Raw genomic sequence first — 21,884 nt, 5'->3', positions numbered from 1 at the left:
ATATGAATTGTTGTGCTTCTTGTTCGAGCTGAGGGAACAGCCAATTCTCTAACATCTCCAGATACTGTAGTCCAGTTACAGTAGCACCTTCGAAGAAAAAGGGACCAAAAACTTTATTGGCTGAAATGGCACAGAAAACGTTCACCTTAGGCAAGTCACGTTCATACTGAGTTGTTTCCCGCAGATTCTCAGTGCCCCATATACAGACATTGTGACGGTTGACTTTCCCATTAGTGTGGAAAGTTGCTTCATCACTAAACACAATCTTTGAAACGAAAGATTCATCTGTTTCCATTTGAGCAAGGATAAAATCACAGAAATCGATTCTTTTAATCTTATCAGCTGCAGACAGTCCTTGAACCAATTTCAGACGATAAGGTTTCATAACTAACCTTTGTCGTAGGACTCTCCATACAGTTGATTGTGGAATTTGCAGCTCTCTGCTAGCTCTGCGAGTCGATTTTCCTGGGCTGTGAACAAATGCTTGCTGGATGCGTGCTACATTTTCATCACTCGTTCTCGGCCGTCCAGAACTTTTCCCTTTGCACAAACACCCATTCTCTGTAAACTGTTTATACCAACGTTTAATACACCACCTATCAGGAGGTTTAACACCATACTTCGTTCGAAATGCACGCTGAACAACTGTCGTCGATTCGCTTCTGCCGTACTCAATAACACAAAAAGCTTTCTGTTGAGCGGTCGCCATCTTAGCATCAACTGACGCTGACGCCTAGTCAACAGCGCCTCAAGTGAACAAATGTACAACTAAATGAAACTTTACAGCTCCCTCAATTCGCCGACAGATAGTGCTTAGCTCTGCCTTTTGTCGTTGCAGAGTTTTAAATTCCTAAAGTTGTGGTATTCTTTTTGAATCACCCTGTATAAAAATGGCCAGGAACAAAATGAAAGCCATGTGGAAGATAGTCAGAGAACAAGTAGGAAATGAGACCTCCCAAAATTTAAATCTCCAGGTAATCCAAGATGGCAAAAAAATTACAAATCCAGAAGAAGTAGCCAATGCTTTTAATACATACTTTGCAAATATTAGTGAAAAATTACTCTCTGACATAAAATCTTCAAAAAAAATCCTGCTACAACACCATCAAATCAAAATAGAAACTGCAACTCCCTATTTCGAACTCCAACCAACCCTAAGGAAATTATGCTATCAATTAGAGAGTTAAAAACAAAATTTTCAACAGGTGTTGATGAGATTCCAGATTATGTCATTAAAAATGTGGGTGACCTCATTGCAATACCAGTAGCCCGCATTTTCAACAGTTCATTAACAAATGGAGTCTTTCCTTCCTGCTTAAAGACAGTGAAACTAAAACCACTGTTCAAAAAGGACAAGAAAGAAGACATAGCCAATAATAGACCTATTGTCTTGCTATCTACATTTTCGAAAATACTAGAAAAATTTTTCATAAGAGGTTGCTAGATTTTCTAGAAAAGTGCAAAATATTATCCACAACCCAACATGGCTTCCAGAAAGGCCGATCAACAGAAACAGCAATATATGAATTTCTGGTTGAAGTACTCAAAAAAATCGATAGTGGACAAAAAGTAACTGGCATAGGCCTTGGTCTGTCTAAGGCTTTCGACATCATAGACCACACCTTATTGCTGCAGAAGCTTGAAAGAATTGGTATCAGAGGTATGCCTAACAGCTGGCTTAGATCATATCTTACTGACCGCAAGCAAGTAGTAGAAATACATTTTCACAAAGAAAATAAATCAACAAGACACTATTCTGATTATAAAGCAGTAAAATATGGAGTACCGCAGGACTCGGTACTGGGCCCCATCCTATTTTTGATATATATAAATGACCTAACATCAACCAACCAGTACCATAGCACTATCCAGTTTGCAGATGACACAAGCATATTAGTCAGCGGGAAGACTGCAGAGATACTACAGACAAGACTGTCTGAGGCATTAACAAATGTTGTAAACTGGTTCAACCAAAACAAACTAATAATAAATAAAAGTAAAACAGTAGCATTAAATTTTCATAATGTCAAGAGAAACACTGAAGAGGATATAAGAATTCAGATGTCACAGATATTGCAAGTGTGCCTAATACAAAATTTCTGGGGGTCTGGCTACAGGATAATCTTAGATGGGAAACTCACATTGACAACATATTAAAGAAGCTAAGTACCATGTGTTATTTAATAAGAGTGCTAGAAAACTGCTGTCATAAGGACTGTCTAATGACAGTTTACTATTCTAATATACATTCTGTCCTAAAATATGGGATCACTTTTTGGGGTAACTCGCCATCCTGCCTAAAACTCTTCAGGATGCAAAAAAGAATAGTGAGAATCATGGCTGGAATAAAAAGGAAAAAACCATGTTGACCATTATTTAAAAGGATGGGGATTCTTCCCCTTCCATGTATTTTCCTATTTGAAAGTGCAATGTTTATAAAGAAATATACAATAACAAATCCTAGTATCCTCCCCAAAAATGAAAATGTTCATCATCATAATACAAGACATAAAACTGACTCTCATGTACTCCATACAAAAACCAGTTTGTGCCAAAAAGGAACATTACACCATGGAAAAATTATCTACAATAAATTACCAAGAGAAATTAAAGTAAATACTGATGTAAAAAATTTTAAAGCAGCATTAAAAGAATATCTGTTGACACATTGCTTTTATAGTGTGGAAGAGTTCCTCCAAAATCCTCGAGTCTAAGTGATGATTATGCAAATACTGTAACCATTAGTACTGGCCTATAAATACATTTAGATGTAATTCTCAAGTTTCTAATGGGGTTCAAGTATAAGTTGTATACCGACTTGCCCAGTATATGAAGTAAAATTCTGTGAATGTAATTCTCTAGTGTACATGTCAATTCATAGCGTAGAAGAGTTCCTCAAAAATCCGTAGAGCTTAAGTGAGGATCATGCAAATACTGTAATCATTAATATTGGCTTATACATGTATTCAGTTGTAAACTTCAAGTTTCTAATGTGGTTTAATTATAACTTACACATTGACTTGCCCAGTATATGAAGTGCTGTAAAATTTTGTGAACATAATTTTCTAGTTTCTAAAGTGTTTTAATTGTAAGATATACTTTGACCTGTCCAATATCTGATGTGCTGTACTGTACATGTAAGATTTACTGGACCAATAAATACAATACAATACAATACAAACAATACAAGTGTTTAAGAACAATTTGAATATTAACACATATCACAACAACAATACTGACACAGAGAATTCCTCTCTGCCACATGAAAGGTGATGCAGTCACAGCATGTTAGAAAGCAACAATATCAATTCTGTAACACAGCTGATGATACTTTCTTCAAACTATTCTCGGATTGCGAACTGCAACCCACCAAATGTCATTCAACTGGACAGAGATGGTAAAAAAAAACTGATCCAGTTACCATCACACCTGACAAAGACTTTATCATGAGTATGAGCAGAACATAAGCAAACCATGCTAACATGAAATTTTGTACTAAACTGTACTACTAATGTAAACAAATTAGTAAAGCATGCCACTCAATATCATAAATAATAAATTAACTGTAACAAAAAATGTTAAACTGTGAGATGATCTGGGGGAAAAACAGGAAATACAATCAAGATGCCATGTTGCATTGATGATAATGATATCAGAGAAGAAATAGTAACCAATCAGTTTAAGTGTCATGAGAAAAGCAAGGATATTGTTTAGGCTATTATATATGATCTTGTAGAAGGCATACCCCATAACATTGTGTTTGGTTCAGGTGTGATGGTGATTATAATGTGAACAAGTTTACATAATAAAATAAGAGATATTAGAAAGATTCCCTCCCCCCCCCCCCCACACACACACACACACATCCTGTACAGAACTGTTGAAGCCTGATCCCTATCAGAGTTAAATCATGAAATGTCAGGATCCAGCACAAATAGAAGTAAGATTATGAAATGGAGTAATACAGTGCCTGTTCTTAATCACAAATGGACCAGTAGTCGAATGCATTTTGGACCTAGACATTTTACAACAGAGGGACACTATAATAGACTTCTCCTGCTGCTGGTTCAGAACTGTGAGTCATCTCCAGAGCCTCAGATAATTATGGGACAGGAAATAGTTAGAATTGCAGCTTCCTTCACCTTCCCACTACACCCATGCTCCCAATAGTCATTGGTTAATACAGTGGGTGCATCTACGGCTCTATCATAATTGCACACAGCATCTGTGGGAGCGCCCAACAAACACTTCTGCAGTCTCCCTGCTCTGCTATATACACTCTCCTTATGCAAAGATAAACAACAGCACAGCTACTGTCATTTTGGCATTGCTATTGAGCCATTCAAACATAGTTCCCTTGGCAATAACCCAGCAATTTCCAATATTTACATTAACATTACAGTCAATTATAAATGTTCACAAATAGATACACTATTACATCCATTACATATTAAATATAGTTTCTGTAACAGAGCTTCCAGACTAAGAATTAGTAGTATATTACAAGTTATCAAAAGATATTAAATGAGAAAAAATTTTGGATGGTGCAGAAGGTATTTTATCTTTATTTTCTGTGTTACTAGTTTTGTGTGCTGCCATTTGAATTAATTATAAGTTCAGGAGTATTCACAGTTGCACTAGATATGGTACTGGGATCTGAAATACATGACTGAGTTACTCTGTTTGTTGACACTCTACTCATAGCAACACAGACATGGGAAGAACATATACACATACTAGAAAAGATGCTACAGAAATTTTCAAAAGCAGCAAAACCAGCTAATTTACAATCTCTCTGTGAAAGAATTAAATATCTTGGTCATATTATTATCTCTAATGGATTAACACCTGACACTGTTAAGATCAGTGCAATCAAAAATTTTCCATATCCACACATTAACAAGCAGCTTAAAGCATTCTTGGGTTTATGCTAATTTTTTCATAGGTATGTAGCAGATCAGCTTTTGAAATTTACTAGATCTTTTAAAGCAAAATACAGCATGGATCTGGACAAGTGACTGTGAGAGCGAGTATGGTGCATTAAAAGAGGTCTTAGTAAATTCTGATATTCTGCATCTTCCTGACATGAATAAGGATTTCTGTCTAGTTACTGATGAATCATTTTTCTGGATTAGTTGCTTGCCTGTTTCAGATTCATGAGGAAGAAGGAAAACAAGAAACATGAGTCATAAGTATTGTTAGTTGCACCTTATTTTGAGGGAAGTCTCCCACCCTTCCTTCAACAAACACCTGTTTGATTAATATACATGTTTATGATTCAATTTTTTGGCAGAATGATGAGCCCAACTGATGATCAGTGTGTGGTACCTTTAACGATTTCTCAAGTTCATCTCTGTCAAGGCTGAGAAACTATGTCAACTACATAGGGGTGAAAGTGTGTTAGCAGGAGGAATATTGGATAAAATCAACAAGAAAGCATCAAAAGACTCATTAACAAGCCATGTAAGTTGGGGTTGGCTGACATTAAAATTGGTGCTCTGATGGAACAGCTGTCTGGAATACCATAGTAGTTCTTACAGTCCTTTTTCAGTGTACGAAATCAACTGTAAGTTGTCTTATCCATTGTCACTCCACTCATCTTGCTCTTGAACTTACATTCCAATAGGTTCTTCCATGCGTTGTTTTATTGCAATTCCTTGTCTTATAGCCTTCATTTATTTTCTTAGAATTTCAAACATCTATTCATCACCTCACTGGAAAACCACATTCCTGACAGGTGAACATATCACAGACACTTCCCACTGATGTAGGAATGTAATAGGAAGGTATGATGGTCATATGAGGTCATATGTTCAAGAAATTCAGCAGCTCTACTGGAAAATATAACTCTTAGGCCTTTCATACTAAAAATCATGTCTCGTGTAAAATACACTGTCTCCTGGACATAGCAGCAGCAACTGACTGTAAAGTCTCTCTCTTACATTACAAATATATAATTTACTAAGGCTCTTTCTTCAACATCTGAACTGTTAGGTCTCATGAGTTATATGTATGATAGAACAAAACATAATGCAACTTGTAAAAATGTATAACTTTTATACAGTGTTAATATACATTTTGTACTTCTTAAACTGTGGAAAATAAATAACCATCGTTAAAAAAACATTGTCATTCTCTTTCTCTATATCAAACCTATTCCTCACCCCACAAAATTTTCCAAATAAATGTTTTCTATATGCTTTAAGTTCAGCATATATTTCACAAAAACCAATTGAAGCACTAAATGACTTCGGAATACTTCCTGCAAACTCTGTTTGCATGGAATTTCTGTTTATACGAGTAATACTAGCAGACTTGTTTGTAATACACATACACACAACTATCCACAGACTTAACTCCTCATCCTCGTCATGCACTTCATGTCCTAGTAGATACTTGACAATATAATTAAAGAGTAGTTTAAAATGCCTTTATCATATACTGAATCTCTCCCTGGTGATTCACATTGTATCATACAGGCCACACAGGTTCGTGATCCTTGGAAGCTTTAAATATAAACATTGTGCTGGGTCTTCAGATGTTAACTTCATCTATGACCGCCAAACATGTTGATGATGGACGTGTTGTTGGTGCTGAAGAGATTAATATGCTGAGTGAACGATTTGTACTCAGTTACCATGCAATCCTCTATGTATTTCAGTTATCTGCATAGTTGATCCCACTCTATATCACTGAATTGTACTTTTGTGCATTGCCACACATTCATCAAAGTTCGTGTCAGGTGCTAAACCAACAGTGTAGTGTTGAACAACAGGTGTTGGATATAGTGCAAAGTCACAGTTGGGAAACAGTTCCATGTCCTATTCTGATACATCACATGCTGCATCAGGGAGCTTGTCTGCATGCTGACTTGATTTCTGGTTCTGTTGCTTCTCAAATGTATTTTCCTTCCACTCCAACACATTAGGAGCTGCATCAGGGAGCATGAATGCATGCTGGCTTGATACCTCCTGCTGCTGCTGCCATTCCTCAAATATATCAGGCACTGCGTCGTCTGCATCATGGAGCTGTTGAACTGAGGGAGAAATAAAACAAGACCACGAAAAACACATAAATACACTCCCACTCATAATGAACAGTAAACAGTGAGTGAAAGGAATGGTTCAATACTCACAATTGAGTGTGTGAGTCAGTTTCTTCTCCCTGAAGACACTTCATGACAATGATGAACAGCCTTTCACTATGGACTACAGAACACAAGTGGTGGGTTTGCTTGAAAGCTGGTAAGCCTGCACTGAGGATGAGTGGTGGGGGTAGACGACCATGGGCCCATGGGAATTGGAGCAACAATTTTGAACTGTGTACATATCCCCAGGTCAGCCATCTTGGATCTGATATCATTGAGGACATCTTGGATTCTAAAATTAAAGAGCCAAGCAGGTTAGCACCTGCAGCATGATATTGGAGGAATAGTGATACACTTTGCAGTTGTTTACTGTGCTGGGGTGACAGATGTGAATAATGTGCTAGGAATTCATAGCGGACTTCATTCTCGATAGGTTGCAAGCCTGGACATTACAGGTGAGTAATAGAAGAAATCTGCTGGAAATTTTAGATGCTCTACCGACAATGTAAAACATATATAATTTATGTGAGTAATCACCAGACCTTGGATCACATTCTGTTTATGGAGAGGGTGGTTGGAGTTTAACGTTTTGTCTATGCTGGGATCAAATTTTCATCACACCAAAGCGTATCTACAGGGAAAATGAGTGTTGGTAAAAAAGTTATACTGACACCCATCAGAAAACAGCCGGCTGAGAATTCTACAGTTAGTCAAGAACCTATTGCAATCTGAATGCACCACGGGGCCTACTGCTTGAATCTATTGAATCTACTACTACTACTACTACTACTACTAGAAATGCTAATATGGTACTTCAGCAATTCATCCAACCCACACATCTCTGTGAGCTGTTATAGCAGATTTTCCTGTACAAACACCCTTATTATTCATAAGAAATGATAGGTGCATGTTGTGTGTGGTGTTAAAGACTATGATACTGTTTCTGCTAAGCCTCAAACCTTAGAAAGACAACTACGTATAATCTGCAAGCCTGCATACAGCACACTGTGGAGAATATCTTAATGTCACTGCTGGTCAACCCCTTTTGCTATTCCACCTGGATATGGAGCAATGGAAGAAAGAATATATTCTGCAGGCAAGTAACTTTAAGTGGCCAAGTGTGGTGAACCTGTGTGACTCACGGAAAAATTCCTGTGGTAGTTGGTGTTAGAGCTGCACCTTTTTTAGACTGAAGTCAACTGATAGGTATACCTGCTTAAAGGAAGTCACCCTACCTAAGGAAATTGTGTTTCCAGGTAGAGAAGGAATTAGCATATTTCATCAAAATATAAGAGGTATTAGAGCTAAAGTTAATGAACTGCTTACAGATGTTGAATATGAAATTATTGGTATATCAGAGCACCACTTCAATAATCTGACAATTCAGAGGCTTCCTTTACCAGCATACAGATTAGCTGGCAGTTTTTCAAGGAGTTCCTTGTGGAGTGGCAGAGTGGCCATGTACGTGAAAAACAGTACCGTATTCCATTTGAGTCCATAGAGGTATCACGGCACTGCACTGAACAGATATTTGAATGTTGTGCAGAGGCTGCTGAATTTAGTGAAACTAAACTTCTAATTTTTGTTGTTTATACATCCCCTAATTCTGACTTCAGAGCATTTCTGCTCAAGCTAGAGAGGGTTCTTGATTCACTTTATAGGAAGTACCGGAAGTTAATTATATGTGGTGACTTCAATATTAATTGTGTATACGACTGTGCAAGACAAAGAATGTTGGTAGGTCTACTAAATTCATATGATCTGATGCACAATGTGTTTTTTCCAACTAGGGTGCAGGGGAACAATAGCACAGTCATAGACATATATTTTTATTTATTCTTCATTACTAGATGGGCATTCTGTTAGTAAAAGGTTGAATGGCCTTTCAGACCATGATGCACAAATTTTAACACTAAAAGGCTTTTGTACTCAAACAAATGTCACATATAATTACAAACTATGTAGGAAAGTTAATCCAACAGCAATATAGAGTCTTTTAAAACTCATCAAGGAACAATAGTGGCAGGATGTTTATAGTGCCAATAACATACATGACAAATATAATGCTTTCCTTAACACATTTCTCATGCTCTTTGAGAGTTGCTTTTCATTAGAACGTTCTAAATCGGGTACTAGCAGTAAAAGGCTGCCTGGGTGGCTGACTAGTGGGATAAGGATATCATGTAGAACAAAGCGGGAATTATATCAAAATGTTAGAAGTAGTCACAATCAAGCTACTGTTGCCCATTACAAACTGTTTTGTAAGGTGCTTAAAAATGTTATTAGGAAGGCAGAAAGTATGTGGTGGGCAAATAGAATAGCTAATTCACAGGATAAAATTAAAACCGTATGCTCAGTTGTGAAGGAAGTGTCTGGTGTAATGTAACGGACTACTGAAACTACTGGTACCACCGGCTGGCGAGGTGTGCGGTGCCGACAATCAACTTGAAGGAGCAAATGAACTGTAACTACGTAAACATTAAGTGAAATATTATTATTTTGTTACAAAACTGTTAATATGAGGACAATCATAAGGTATATTTCCACAGAATTATATTATAAACACTTTTCATTTTTCATACTATGTTTTTCATATATGTATACGTGAGATGTGTAAAATATCTATATACAATCAAGGTTGGTAGTATTGCACAGTTTGTAAGCTCTGTGAACATGAGCCGGTTGTTGGCGGGTGTAGAGACAATGGGCAGTTAGTGTTGAGACGTCTTGTAATACGCATGCTTTCAGAAGGTCAAGGATAGAGGGAACGAAATGATGTATTGGAAAAGCTGTTGCATTGAAAATTATTGAATATCGTCATTATCAGCATTTATAAAATAAAAGTTGGATGTTTAACTATGTGTCAGTTCTTACGCAGCAAAATACACATCCTGGACCTCAAATTGATTTAACAAACAGCGGATGGCGAGATTCATCACTGGACAACGAGCGTACAACAATGACCAATAAAGGTAAGAAAGTTATATTACCCTAAATTCAAATTGTGATGTTACCTATCTTTCTCCATGTCTTCAATCCTGTATGTACTCTGCTGGTAGAGTGAACAGTGTGACAGGGACTGGTGGTCGACTACTACTGATAATAATTAATATTTTTCCCCTGGAGAAAGAGGTGCATTACACTGGTCAGCAGCACTAGGTTGATGATATGAAGTCAGTTCACAGGAAAAATATTTTTGTTACTGATAAATCAGTATTTAACAATCGTTTTCTGAAAATTGCTGGTGAATAAAATAAAAAATTAGTTTCTACAAGTAATCATATAACTCTCTTGGAAAATCCCTTCCCGAGACTGATGTCTGAAATACTTCTCTGTGATACTGACAAGGGAGAGATTGAGTCAATAATTAAATTACTGAAGACTAAGGACTCTCATGGGTATGATGGAGTGCCTAGCAGAATATTAAAGTACTGTGCGGCACATGTCAGCCCTGTACTTAGCCTTATTTGTAATTTTTCCTTTAGGAATGGTCAGTTTTCTGAATGATTAAAGTACTCAGTAGTAAAGCTGCTTTATAAAAAGGGAGAAAGGGATAATGTAGACAATTTTAGACCTATTTCTGTGCCATCAGTGTTTGCTGAAGTTATTGAAAAGTCTGTGTATGAAAGGATAATTGATAATTTTATACCACACGATTTGCTATCAAATGTACAGTTCGGCTTTAGAAGTCATTTAACAACTGGAAATGCTATATTCTCTTTTCTCTGTGAGGTACTGGATGGCTTAAACAAAAGGATGCAAATGCTAGGCATGTTTTTTTATTTAACTAAGGCATTTGTTTGTGTTGGTCAGAAAATATTGCTTCAGAAGTTGGACCATTGTGGAATACAGGGAGTAGCTCACAAATGGCTCATCTCTTACTATAACAACAGCCATCAAAAGGTCATCATTCACAGTGTTGAGAATTGCTGTGATGTGGGATCTAGTAGGGTACGGTCAAATAGGGGGTGCCCCAGGGATCAGTGTCGGGGCCACTCTTGTTCCTTATTTATATAAATGATATGCCCTCAACTATTACAGGTAACTCTAAAATATTTATGTTTGTTGATGACACTAGCTCAGTAGTAAAATATATTTTGTGTAACACTGGCTTGGTTTCCAATAGTGCAGTTCATGACCTAAGTTCATGGCTTGTAGAAAATAAACTAACGCTAAATCACAGTAACACTCAGTTTTTACAGTTTCTATCACATCATTCAACAATACCTGACGTTTTAATTTCACAGGATGGGCATATGATTAGTGAAACTGAACAGTTCAAATTTCTGTGTGTTCAGATAGATAGATAACTGTTGTGGATAGCCCACACTCAGGATCTTGTTCCAAGACTTAATGCCCCCATTTTTGCTATGCGAATGGTATCTGAAGTAAGTGATCATTGGACACTAAAAGTAGTCTACTTTGCTTATTTCCATTAGCTTATGTCCTATGGTATTGTATTGGGGTAACTCTTCCCATTCTAAAAGGATATTTTTGGCTCAGAAACAGGCAGTTCGGGCAATAAGTGGTGTAAGTTTGCAAACCTCTTGTCAATCTCTGTTCACTAGTCTGGGTATTTTGACATTGGCCACTCAATATATATGTTCTTTACTGTTATTTCGTGTTAACAATGTCAGCTTATTCCCAAGAATAAGCAGCTTGCACTCAGTTAATACTGGGCAGAAATCCAACCTGCATTTGGATCAGACTTCCTTAACTCTTGTGCATAAAGGTATGCAGTACACTGCTGCATCCATTTTCAATAAGCTACCACAAGAATTAAAAAATCTTAGGAGTAATCCATGTGCTTTCAAATCGAAACTGATGAGTTTCCTCATAGGTTACTCCTTCTCTTCTGTTGAGGAGTTTGTAGCGGGGCTTTGAATTTCGCCGCGCTACACTCGTTCCCTCAGATAAAAAATATCTCGTCGCAGCGGTATGAGCGCTCGACGGCAGAGAAACTACCAAAATTGTTAACTTTTTTTGTTTTTTTATTCCGTTTTCAATTGTCTCTTGATAGCCGTAGCTTAAGGCAGGCGTGATCGGATGCTGACGTAAAAACTTAATGGCTAATCTTGATCTGATTGTAATGTGTAGATATTGTGGAAGTTATTAAGAAATTCGTTGGATGGAAGTAGCAAAGTGAATTAAATTGCATACAGTATCAAGATGATTTTAATTGGTATAAATTAGTGATCCCTGGACTATTACAAGATTTCGGAGCAGATTTTTTCACGCTGAAATGAAGGAGATTTTTGAAGACGTGGACGCCGCCCTAAAGAAGATAAGTTAATCTGGTAAAGGATGATCTCTCGTCTACGCCACTTCCTTCTGTCCGTTACATTCTGTTATTCTCTGTTTCTTTTCAATAACTTTTGTAGTGAAAATTGGTTTAACTTTTGCTCAAAAACGCCGCAAGGACCACCCCAACAATAGCTTTTCCGAATAACGAAGTCCGATAGCTTTTCCGTAATACAAAGTCCGATCTGCATTTCTTTCATTCTTTCCCTTTTTCACGGTCTCTCTTCTCCCATTTTTTTTATTTAACCACTACAACTGGCTCCCGCGACTGGACGCAATTTTCGGATGTGTCGTTTTTGAGCAAATTTGAAACTTTAATTTGTATTTTTCCCAACAGAGAATAAAATCCTGAACTTTAAATGGTAACTAAAACACAAACTTTATTGTACCTAAGCAAATGATACCACAATATTGTAAAGAATTTTTGTAACTAATTCAATCTGTTTTTCTTTTCATGGCATATATTGATGCGAAACTTATTTTGAGGACTTTTGGTGATTATCCGATGGAGATGTATTAAGAAAATCCATATTTTGACGAATACGATTTACGCAGAAGTGTTTGACCAGCCGCTGCAGGACAGAAAATTTAATGGTGAGTCAACACAATTATGTTTCATTCAAACATTCAATAGCCAACTGCAGAATCCATTTTTCCTTTTCCACACATCCTGTAGTTTTCTTCTAGATTTTTACAAAATTATCTATCTCTATTGTAGTTTGTCTTAATTATAGTATTGTTGTAGCATATGAAGATCGTGAATTTAGTCAGAAAATTGAAGCAAAACTGGACGCGCTTGGTCAGGACTTTAAACAAAGGCTAGATAAAAGCGACGAAAAATTTGACGTATTAAACCGTACTATGACCGAAAATTTTGAACGGACGACAAAACAGATGACAGAATTAAATAACACCACTCAACAGCTCAGCCAGCGATTTGAGACATTGTCCGATCGAGTCACTAAACAGGAAGAAACTTTGGTTACATTCACACACGAAACAAAAAACAATATCACCCGATGTGAGAATCAGTTAACTCAAATAGTTAATGTGCAGCAGGAAGTGAACACCCGTGTGGAAGAGTTAGCTCAGGCCCACACTTCAGCTAGCTCCACCCAAGAAAAGCTGACTGAAGAAGTGGGAAATATTACCCAACAACTTACAATGGTAGTTCTTGAACAGACCCACCTCAAAGAAAAGATAGAAAAGTTAGAAGATCGAGCGGACCTCGCGTCACTAAACAACGACACCAACATGGCCGAAAGAATTGTACATGAATGTAAATTGTGTGACGACTATCTGGACAAAAAACTTGAAACAATTACACAGAACATACTTTCAAAAACAAAGACACATGTTAAAGACGAGACAAAACACATACAAGACGAAGTGACAAAATTACGAGACAATGTTGTGCCGTGTTTGGCGATAGGTGCAAACGCATCGTCAGGAAACGACAAAACAGCTAAAACCATGGCTAATGACACAGACAGAACACCACCTATTGTGGAATCACCTATTTCCAATCAAAATTACAATGTGCCGCTTTCTTTTCCACCGAACGAGCAATATTACGTTACCGGCATGGCCGATGACACGTTTGTAAGACATGGGTATTTCCAGACATTTTCCAGTGAGGACAAGCACAAAGTCCACCCTATTGTGTTTATTAGATCATTTGACGGTGTTTTTCCACGTAGTTGGTCAGAAGTCGATAAAATCAGATACGTCACCAATCTCATGAGAGGACGAGCAGCTAAGTGGGGTGCCGCTATGAAACGGCGGTGCCTTACGTTTGAACAGTTCGAACAAGCCTTCTTGGACGAATTCTGGTCCGAGAATGAGCAACAGAGTCTAAGGAGAGAAGTGTGCAACCCCGAGACCTATGACCCTAAAAAAGAGACATTAAGACAATACTTTGAGAGGTACTTAGACAAGACACTGTACTGGTCCAAACCAGCCGACTTGTCAGCGATAATTGACACTTTAAAGAGCCACTTACCCTTTCCATACCGAGACAGATTAATAGGAGTACCGGAGAATGACGTTAAGACTTTCTTAAACTTCTTAGATCAAATGGACGTAGTTTACAGAGGCGATTCACGCCATTCAAATTTTATTCATATTAGTAACCAAAACCAGCACCCACCCCAAAGGAACCGTAGTGACGGTGGTTGGTGGAACCATCCGCCTGCGCGCGAAACATATTCAAATGGAAACGTGTATGACGGTAGGAACAACCGCAGAAATTCGTGGAATAATAACAATAATTATCACCCATATCAAAATGGTAACTACAAGCAAAATGAAAATTACAGACAGTACAACAACAACAATAGGAGACGTGAGAATAACCGGTACAACCCGGGCTACTTTGACAGGAACATGACATATAACAGACATAATTACCACCAAAACAATACCAATCCCCAACAATCACCGACAGAATATGTGGAACACACAAAATTCACGCATGACAAATCATAACCCTCCACGGAAACCGCCGCCGTTTCCCAATACAGTTATGCACTCCCCACCACAAAGTAGCAATAACAATTGCGGCGCGCCATCAGCTGACGCGTGGGCGCCAACCGGCCGGAATGTAAACATAGTGGAGCTGGTCAATGAACCCGGCCAAACACAGCAGACGACCGAAAACAGTCGACGACCGAGCTAAGCGCTCGTGCTTCGGTCGTGAGGTGTAAGAGCGCAGCGGCTGAGACGGTTTGTTTCCTCAGGTACGATGACAAAATGACAGCAGAACAGGAATTAACCAACGAAATAAACATTAAATCAGGCAGTTGTGTAGAAGAATTCATACAAGCTACGGCATGGGTTAAGTTTAACGATTATGATGTACAAATTTTATTCGATACTGGTGCTGCTGCAAGTGTGATGTCAACCGCATTCTATAATGAATTGAAAGAAATTATAAACATACCTACATTACCTGTACAGAATTGTCATGTGGTTAGTGCCACAGGTACTAAATCTAAGAACATACGCATGCAAGCCCTTGTTAACTTCACATTTTCCAATACACAGTTCAAGTGTAATTTTCTGATTGTAGACAAGCTTATCGTACACTGCATCCTAGGGATGGATTTTTTGAATGAACACAAAGCAATCATAGATTTAAGTAATGGCATATGTCAATTATCCGTAGGAGAACAACTAATTAATGTTGAACTTAACAAGACGATTGAACCACGACAAAAACATTACGAAGTAAGTCAATTTCAATTGGTATATCCTACCATAGTTAGTGTATGTAATTTAACACCTGAAGATTCAGACTATCAGGAAATTGAGCAGGATTTATTGTATCAGAAATGTGTCGAATCTGACTACTTAACGAAACCACAGCAAGAAGAATTGTACAAATTATTGTGTGATTATGCACAAGTTTTCAGTGAGAGGCCTGGTGTAATCAGAGGTTATAGCTACAAAATGGATGTTAAGCCACATAAGACTTATTGTAGGACACATTATAATATTCCATGGGCGAAGAAACCTGCAGTTTTACGTGAAATCGAGCGTATGTTGATCTGGGGTGTTATAGAAAAATCACATTCCCCTTATTGCAGTCCTATCCTGGCGGTAGGCAAGCAAGATGGAAATGTCAGATTGGTGCTAGACGCACGTGAAATCAACAAAATTATTATACCCGTTAACACAAGACCCGTCAACTTGGATGAACAGTTGCTAAAATTTTATAATGTACAATACCTAACTAATATTGACCTCCGCTCATCGTACTGGCAGGTGTCCCTTCACAATGACAGTCGTAAATACACTGCTTTCCTTTGTGAAGGACGCAGTTATCAGTTTTGTGTGTTGCCTTTTGGCTTGCGCGTAAGCGCGGGCGTGTTCATCGAGGCGCTTGACGCCGTTCTCGGCCCGTGTTTGTTGTCACGCGTCACGGCGTACGTCGATGACATCGTCGTGGCAACAAATACGTGGGAGGAACATATTGATCTGTTACAGCAAATTTTATTTAAATTTTCACAAGCTGGAGTCACAGTAAATCTTTCGAAGTCCAAAGTAGGAAGGCGTGAAATCAAGTTTTTGGGCCATATTGTCTCGCCGGAAGGCGTTCGTCCCGATTCTAAGAAGATTGATGCTATTCGTAATTTCCCTCCTCCACAAAACCGTAAACAGTTGAAAGCATTCTTAGGTTTATCTTCTTTCTTTAGGAAGTTTGTTTCAAAACAGCTTCTGAACAGCTCTCATCTGCTAACTTTACTGAAAAAGAACGCAATTTGGAGATGGACAGAGTTTTGCCAAGCTGATTTTCAGGCTATTAAAGATGCATTGGTGAACGCACCCCTCCTCTGCCACACTGACATGACGTCAGATTTTTGCCTATCCACGGATTCGTCATCATACGGCCTCGGAGCTTTTCTATTTCAAATTCAATCCGAATCAAGACAATCTGTCATCAAACCGATAAGTTTTGCGAGCCGCACGCTCACTGAGTGCGAGAGGTCGTACTCGGTGACGGAAGGGAGGCTCTTGCCATTATTTGGGCATTCCGTAAGTTTCGCTACTTTCTTTGGGGTAAACATACTCGCATATACACAGACCACCAAGCCCTTTCTTTCTTGCTATCATGCAAATTGCTTCATTCACGGCTCACCCGGTGGTGCCTTTCACTGCAAGAATACAGCTTCGAAATTGTTTACATTAAAGGTGAATCAAACGTAGTAGCCGATGCCCTGTCCCGTTTGCCCCAAGGCATACAGGATTTTTCGGAACTTTCCGAGCAAATATCAGACTTTAACATCTTACTTATGTATGATGGTACATACGCTCCATACTACCACAATATGTGCAAGAACTTTGCTTCACTTCAGGACAGCGACCCCAGGTGGTCAAATATCAAAAAGAAATTACGTACAGATCCTTCTTCACATTTACAAAAATATTACACAATACACAAAAATGTACTTTTTCATAGGCGTACCCCAGACTCGCACCATTGGTGTGTCTGTCTACCCGACGCGCATGTTGATGATTTTATTCTGTTCACACACAAAACTTGGGGACACTACGGAGTCACCAAATGCACTGATAAAATAGTACAGTACTGTTATTTTCCCAATCTGCGTCGGAGAGTGTTGCAAATTGTTCGTAAATGTATCATCTGCCAAAAAGCAAAATTTTCCAACCGATCATCTTTGAATGAATTACATCCTATTATACCAACCCGACCTTTGGAGTTTGTATCGTTGGATACCGCAGGACCTTATCCCAGGGCTCGTGGAGGTGTGAAATACATCGTTGCTGTACTTGATGTCTTCTCAAAATACTTAAAATTGTATGCTATCCGCACTGTCAACGCATCTGCTATTGCTAGACGTTTGACTAACAGTTACTTTATAAGGTTTGGCAAGCCCCACAGCATTATTACGGATAACGCACCCTATTTTACGGGAAGAAAATGGAAATCTTTTGTTGCTACACATAACATCAAACATATTCTTACATCAGCATTTCACCCAGAAGGGAACCCCGTAGAAAGGATTTTTAGAGAATTTGGTCAATTCATGAGAATACATTCACCTCGCAAACACACCAAGTGGATCGAATTTTTAGCACCCTTTGAGCAGATAGTAAACAACTTGCCTCATGCCTCAACAGGATACCCACCACAGGAATTATTATTAAACAAACCTGAACAGAACAAGTGGGCTATGCCCATCCCAAAGCTAACCCCATCCACAACACACATACCTTTGGAAGAGAAAGTAAGACAGGCATACACTACGTTGTGCAATAAAGCCAAGAACAGGAAAGAGAAGTATGACAAACGTGTTACAAATAGACAAATCTATCAGGTTGATGACCTTATTCTGTTGCGTTCACATCCCAAGTCTACAAAATTAAAACAATTGAACAGAAAATGGCAGCTATTATATTCAGGTCCTTTCAGAATAGCAAGCATACCTCACCCAGGTTGTTACTCCCTAGAATACCCGTTATCTCACAAGCCGAGGGGGCTGCATCCCCACAGACATTTGAAACCCTTTGTGCACTAAAACAACATAATATAATAATAACTAAGTTGAACTTGAGCAAGTTGCTGTGAAAACGAGATCATAGATATTTGTATTGAATACACGAACATTAAGTTATACAGCCTAAGAACAGAAACATTCATTTATGGAAATTATATACTGCAGTTACACTTGCACACATAATTATGAAGAGAAGGTAAACCCAGGTGAGTACACTTGCTGAATGAGAAAGATATTCATATAGGAATGAGGTCTATGCAGGTTACATTGGTTGTTAATTGTAAATTATAAGGTGAATCAACAACTAGTTAGTTATTTCAAGGCACTATAATGAGAGGAAATAATAGCTATTGACATCAGTAATGACAAAGGTATGTAGCAGAATGAATGAGGATGTAAGAATGAATGATCAGTATGAATGAGTTAATATTTAAGTTAATATAAGAAGGTAAGTTACTGTGAAGTGGTTGGAGACAAGAGATTATTTGAGGAAAATATTATTGGAGTTTTATGAGAATGGAAGTGCCAAATGGCCCCACGTATGTGATATATTAATGTTTGATGAGGAATCTGTTTAATGTATAAGGATATATATATATATATATATATATATATATACATATATATATATTATGATGAATATGTGAGCAAGGAATGAGTGAGAATGTTTTGGTAATATTGTGCTACATGGAGAAGTGAGTAAACAGTTTATATCTTTAAGATTACATAAGAATTTCAGTTTGAAAGAAAACATTTGTGATGAGTTAGAACACGTGAGTACAAGACGTTAAATGTGAATCTATTTTCAGTGCCCTTGAAAAGGAATGAATGCAAGAAAAGCAGAGTGAACATAACGATGATTACAGCTGTGGAAAGAAGTGTAATAAGAATGTAACTTGGAAACACATTAGCTTTAATTTATTTCAGAAGTGTAACTTAGTAACCTTTCGTTAAGTTTTGTTACGCCATTGTGTGGAAGAAAACATTTATAGTTCGTGTTCAGACAGGAGAATGATATTTTAAGGAACTTAAGTTGAAATATAGTTTTTACACAGCCCTCATGTGAATGCATTTGTTAAAAAAAAAAAAAAAAAAAAAAAATACGAAAGTGAAATTTAGTGCCATATTAGCCTTTATTATAATTACATATGACAGAAAACCCTGAGGAAGCAAAAGATAGGAGAGTTATTAAGGCCGTTTTGCGACTCGTACAACACCTCCACTTAAGCGAACAGATGACAAAATTACATCTACGTTGAAGACATTTGACTTTTTAGGCTATGCAAGGTAAGTGCAAAGGAGCAGTGACCATCCGTGCAGCCGACGTCGAGCAACGGACAGTGAGAAAGAGACATTTTGCTGTCAATTATAATAATATGTTCTTTGTTTATAATTTATAGATAGAAATGATATATATATATATATATATACTACATACATGATATTTAACCTTCACTAAAGTCGAAGAAAGTTCATGGTTGAACTCTTGAGAGGAAATTTGATATGTTACCATATAATACACATTATGAGAGAGACAATCTCTGAGATACATTTTCCATTTGTATAGACGGTATCCACAAGAAGTGGAGATATTGAGGAAGCACTGAGGGGACATGCGATTCACTCATGCAAGGATTTGTTAAGGTATAATACACTAAGTCATATGAACAGTCAGAACACAAACAGAGAATCTGTCATGATGTTACACTACACAGACTTGACGTAAGGACACTTATATTTACCCATGATTTGGTAAATTGTAAGCACCTCCTTTCACACACCCCTTGAAGGTGATGCAAACGTTACAATGTATTATATTCTCTTTTTTATGTATTAGCTGTAGGATTTGGTAGTTTATAGGTAGTGAATAGTTTCTTCCAGTCTATCTTTCTTTCTTTCTCCATTATCCTACCACATACTGCAGCTGGGTATTGTTTGTTTATGGAATGTAAGAATATATTGTGTGACAGTAAACTTTCAGGTATGAATAAAAAGACATGAAGAAAACTGAATATTGATGGCATTACAAGCCTGGTCAACCACTAGCCAGCCAAGATATGGAATCAAAGAAAAGAAATAAATAATAAATAAAGGAAAGCCCGTGCTTTTAAACATTAAGTCTTATATCCCTTGGCACGTCAAAACCTTAATAAAGAAAATCAAAATGACCATAAACCCCAATAAAAGAAAGCCAATGGGACTTAGTATAATTTTTTTTAGCGTAAATATTTCACGTGTATATTCTTGTAAATTTATATGTATTTGTATATGTGTTAAAACTTTGCATATTGTCAACATTTTGAAACATGACCACGAAATGTAAGCTTTCATAATTAACGATGTAAACATGCTTGGACAAAGTGAACTGTTAAAATGTAAATGTGGCAAAAAGTGATACAAACTGTGTTAAACTGTGAACGTTATAAACGACGAATTTTGTGTTGTTTGTGAAACTTATGTTGCATAAACCAAATAACTGTTTGTAAATCGATATAAACTGCAATTTACTTCGACGATAATGAGGATTTTCACACTGCAAATGAACGTTTGTTGGCAAGTGTAAACAATGTGGTGAAACACCTACCTTTGCGAACATCGACGCCGTTGTTCCTGGCCGGCCTTCAGATGCTTGGAGACAATAAACTCAGCACCTGTCGTAGGCGATGTGGAGGCTAAAAACTACATCGACCATATATGCCCCGGGAACAATAGTCATGAAAACGCACAAGGACCTGGTGTGTTGTGTCGTAACAGAAGACATGGACGTTGCTTCAGATCACGCACACGCTCAATCTTATGGTGTCACCGAACTTAACACGCCATTTATGCTGGAATAACAACTTGTAATGAACACTATGTGAGAGTGAATACTGTTGAAGACTGTCATAACACAGCGATTTTGAAACTGCCGCACGCGAAATTCAGTGATGCTACTGCGCATGCGCAAAGACTACGTGCTGCCAGATGTGCATTGGGAAACCAACGCTGGGAGCACACAACATTAACTGCTCTGGTGAACAGCTTGTTCAAACAAACTGTATGTATATATATATATATATATATATATTAATTGTGTAAAAAAGGATCCAAACTGTAATAATTGTAGTTAGTATATAGGTTTAGAAAGTAAGTGTTGGTTAAGATTATCCCCTATGGATGCACGTGGCCTTTCCAATGAAAATTACATGTATTGACTTTTAGGTTTGCTAGCCTGCCACGCTAAATGTTTTAGCGTGACAGTCGAGGGGATTTGGATCAGACTTCCTTAACTCTTGTGCATAAAGGTATGCAGTACACTGCTGCATCCATTTTCAATAAGCTACCACAAGAATTAAAAAATCTTAGGAGTAATCCATGTGCTTTCAAATCGAAACTGATGAGTTTCCTCATAGGTTACTCCTTCTCTTCTGTTGAGGAGTTTGTAGCGGGGCTTTGAATTTCGCCGCGCTACACTCGTTCCCTCAGATAAAAAATAT

General features: G+C 37.7%; 1 long non-coding RNA gene across 1 annotated transcript in view; it reads right to left on the bottom strand.

The window, feature by feature from the left end:
* Window positions 1-6,899: 6,899 nt before the first annotated feature.
* The window catches only part of LOC124613979, a 31,644-nt gene continuing 16,659 nt past the window's right edge, over window positions 6,900-21,884 (bottom strand). Inside the window, exons 2-3 of the long non-coding RNA XR_006979670.1 lie at window positions 7,136-7,379; window positions 6,900-7,036 (exon numbers count right to left, since the gene is read on the bottom strand). This is a non-coding gene — a long non-coding RNA (uncharacterized LOC124613979). The remainder of the gene's footprint in view (window positions 7,037-7,135; window positions 7,380-21,884) is intronic.

The sequence above is a fragment of the Schistocerca americana genome, chromosome 4 (assembly GCF_021461395.2).
Source record: "Schistocerca americana isolate TAMUIC-IGC-003095 chromosome 4, iqSchAmer2.1, whole genome shotgun sequence".
Taxonomy (NCBI): Eukaryota; Metazoa; Arthropoda; class Insecta; order Orthoptera; family Acrididae; genus Schistocerca; species Schistocerca americana.
The sequence above is the reverse complement of the archived record's forward strand: the minus strand, read 5'-3'. Positions and strand labels throughout refer to the sequence as shown.